The following is a 2,907-nucleotide window of genomic DNA, read 5'->3' on the forward strand; positions in this document are numbered from 1 at the left end:
GTCGGATCGGAAATAACGTGAATTTACGAAATGCGGGGTGACAAACAAAGTAAAACCGGTGGGCCAAGGGAGAGCGAAACACTAACGTAGCGAGAGAGAAAACTCTTGTAATTAATGTGGCTAAGTAAAATTTAACCATCCTCTCACCAGCTGCACGTACTGGCAACTAGCTGCAAAGTTTCCAAATTAACAGTGTTGTGAATAATGTGGTGACCTCCCTCTAGTTGCTAACATGAAGACCGTGAAACAATAAAAAAATTGACACTTGCGGATGGTGCTCGTACAAAGAACAACTGAACTAAAAATAAATTTCGAGCATTTCCAACATACCGATGCTGGGAGTTCTGAACTGACGATTTCATCATGTTGTCAACATGCAAGATTTTGATTAACAATCTTATTCATAACATTTCCAGAAGACTGAATCCAGCAGTTTCACTTCTTAGCTGCTATTGCAATTGAGTTTTCACTCACAACGTAGGCTTGAGTTTCTAAATCGGCGAACGACATTATACGTTTCTCACTGAAACCCAACACAGCTCCCATCGCTTTGGGTTGCCCCATCGCATGTTATAATTCCGGATTTAATTTCCCAATTAACTTTAACACGTGTGGCTACAATACCAATTAACAAAGATAGAGATAACGTGGATTTTGAAACAATTTAACGTTTCCGTCAGTTTATCCCAATATCACTGTGGTGTAAGAATTTCTTATTTCGGATCCTTTCATTCGGTTTTGCGAGATTTTAGGTTCGTGTGCTCACAAGTTTGTTTTGCATCTTTAAGATGTTTATATTTTCAATTACAACCTCTCCCTAGGGGTTAGCGCGCATAGCTTTTAGAGCGAGTTTCAATCGAAAAGCTAAGTAATTACTTTGGCCAATCAGAAAGGACGGAGACAATCCAGTAAACCAATCAAAACTCGAAATAATTACACCTAGGCAACACAAAGTGAGGGAAAATGTGCAAGCGCGAGCCACTTTTCCTTAGGGTTATCGCACATAGATTTTAACCAAGGAAATCCCCGAGTCCTAATTATATTGTGCATTTTGCTGCACAGAACAAAGTCAACCGAGATTATAACGACTGAACAAACTGGTTTGCAAGAAACAGGTCAATTGGAGTATTCGGTCTATGCAATAATGTTTATAGTGGAACAAACAAGAACGAAGCAAGATTTAGAAATAACGTAGAAAATTCTCCTTACCTTTAAAGCTTGCCGTTCTCAAAGAAAAATCACCTGTTCACTTTATCAAATGCTTTTAGATGTGAGATTTAATACTGTGTCAATCATCGCGAGCGGAAAGGATTCCAAACTAAACTAAATGTGCTCTCATCGCAAAATGAGAACTACGTCACCGCGGCCGAACGCTTTCAGAATGCCAGAAATTGGGGAAAGCGAGGGTGTTCTAATTGCCGTAAGGGTGCTTGGAAATACTGAAGGGTATAAAATTAGAATCCCCGATCGGAGCTTAATTCGATATGCGTGGGGTATGCATATTTGTGACTACGATGAAGAAAAAAAAGGGAATTCGACTTGTTTCATGACGGGGTATGCCTGTGGCATCCCACGTAATTAGTTGTTGAAAGGTGATGATATTACACGAGAAACGTTAACAGCGCAGCGAATAACACTCTATTCAATGAGTCACACTATGAATCGAAAAAACGTAACTCGTTCAAACGATTTACACTATAAATCGTTTATCGAGTGCACATGAAATCGTCTCGATAATAAATCGTCTGGTTTACCAAAACCCTTGACTGAACCATGAAAGTTGACGATGAGAGGGAAACTCGAATTCGTTTATTTATGAGTTGATATAAACTAAAACGATCTGCCATATCATTGAGTAATCTTAAGCTATGATCAAGCTAAGGTGCATCTAATTGATATCGCCCATTATGTAAAATTCAACACTCAGGGTATCCAGCCTACCACCAAGAGATTCAAAAACATTAAATTTATCTTCCGTTGAGTCAGGTGGTCGGTACCAAGTCATAACAAGAAAAGGTTTCGACCGAGGTGTAAGGATTTCGATACAAAGATTCTCCAGCGGTTCAATTCATAAATCAGGACGAGTTGATTAATTTAAATAGTTACGAATGTAAAAACAAACGTCCCCACCGCGTCGACCATTAAATGACCTCTCACGTCGAACAATTCCATAGCCAGGGATGTGCACCTCACTGTCATGAATTAAGGAATCAAGTCTCGTTTCGTTGATCGCTAGTTCATCAATAGTGTTGGTGGCAAGAAGAAGCTCTAAGTTCGTCGATAAGCTTTGGCAAACTTATAATATTTAACGAGGCCATTTTGAAGACGCGCTTAGAAGGAAGAAAAGAGCATGAATTAGAATTAAAATTATTAGCTCACCAACTGAAGCAGCATCATTTGACAAAAAAGTAACAGGTCAATCGATAGTACTTATATGTCTGGAAAAATTAGAAGTTAAAATTCTACTGCTGTATCGATTCACTGTCGATTGAGATGTAAACTACAAGCGTTTAGGGGAGAATTATTAATGTTCGAAGGGGTCAGAAATTTGCCCTGATTTTGTCTAGCGAAAGAATTCAGCACTTTGTTTACCTCCTTTCATTGGCATTTAGTAAAACCAGAAACCCATAAGGGTTGAAACGTGTAACGGCCCCTTGTGTGCTGGGAAACAAGCTTCTGAATATTCAATTTGCAAAGTACCATATTTGGAACAACAAGAGCGAGGGGTTTCCAAATATGGTACTTAGCACTGAAACATTCAATCAATCAGTTCGCACTGAATATTCGGAAACTGTGAAAGCTCGTTACACGTTTCAACCCTTATGGATTTCTGGTAAAACATCATCAGAGCTACAAAGGAAATGCAACTCCGTTTTCTCTTTTTCTCGATGCAAAGATTTTACCGCT

General features: G+C 39.0%; 1 protein-coding gene across 1 annotated transcript in view; it reads right to left on the reverse strand.

The window, feature by feature from the left end:
• Positions 1–2,897: 2,897 nt before the first annotated feature.
• LOC138015751 (uncharacterized) overlaps positions 2,898–2,907 on the reverse strand; it is an 8,772-nt gene continuing 8,762 nt past the window's right edge. Inside the window, exon 4 of the mRNA XM_068862861.1 lies at positions 2,898–2,907. This exon is cut by the window's right edge and continues 1,664 nt beyond it. The gene's annotated coding sequence lies outside the window, so the exon portion shown is untranslated.

The sequence above is a fragment of the Montipora capricornis genome, chromosome 9, assembly GCF_036669925.1.
Source record: "Montipora capricornis isolate CH-2021 chromosome 9, ASM3666992v2, whole genome shotgun sequence".
Classification (NCBI taxonomy): Eukaryota; Metazoa; Cnidaria; class Anthozoa; order Scleractinia; family Acroporidae; genus Montipora; species Montipora capricornis.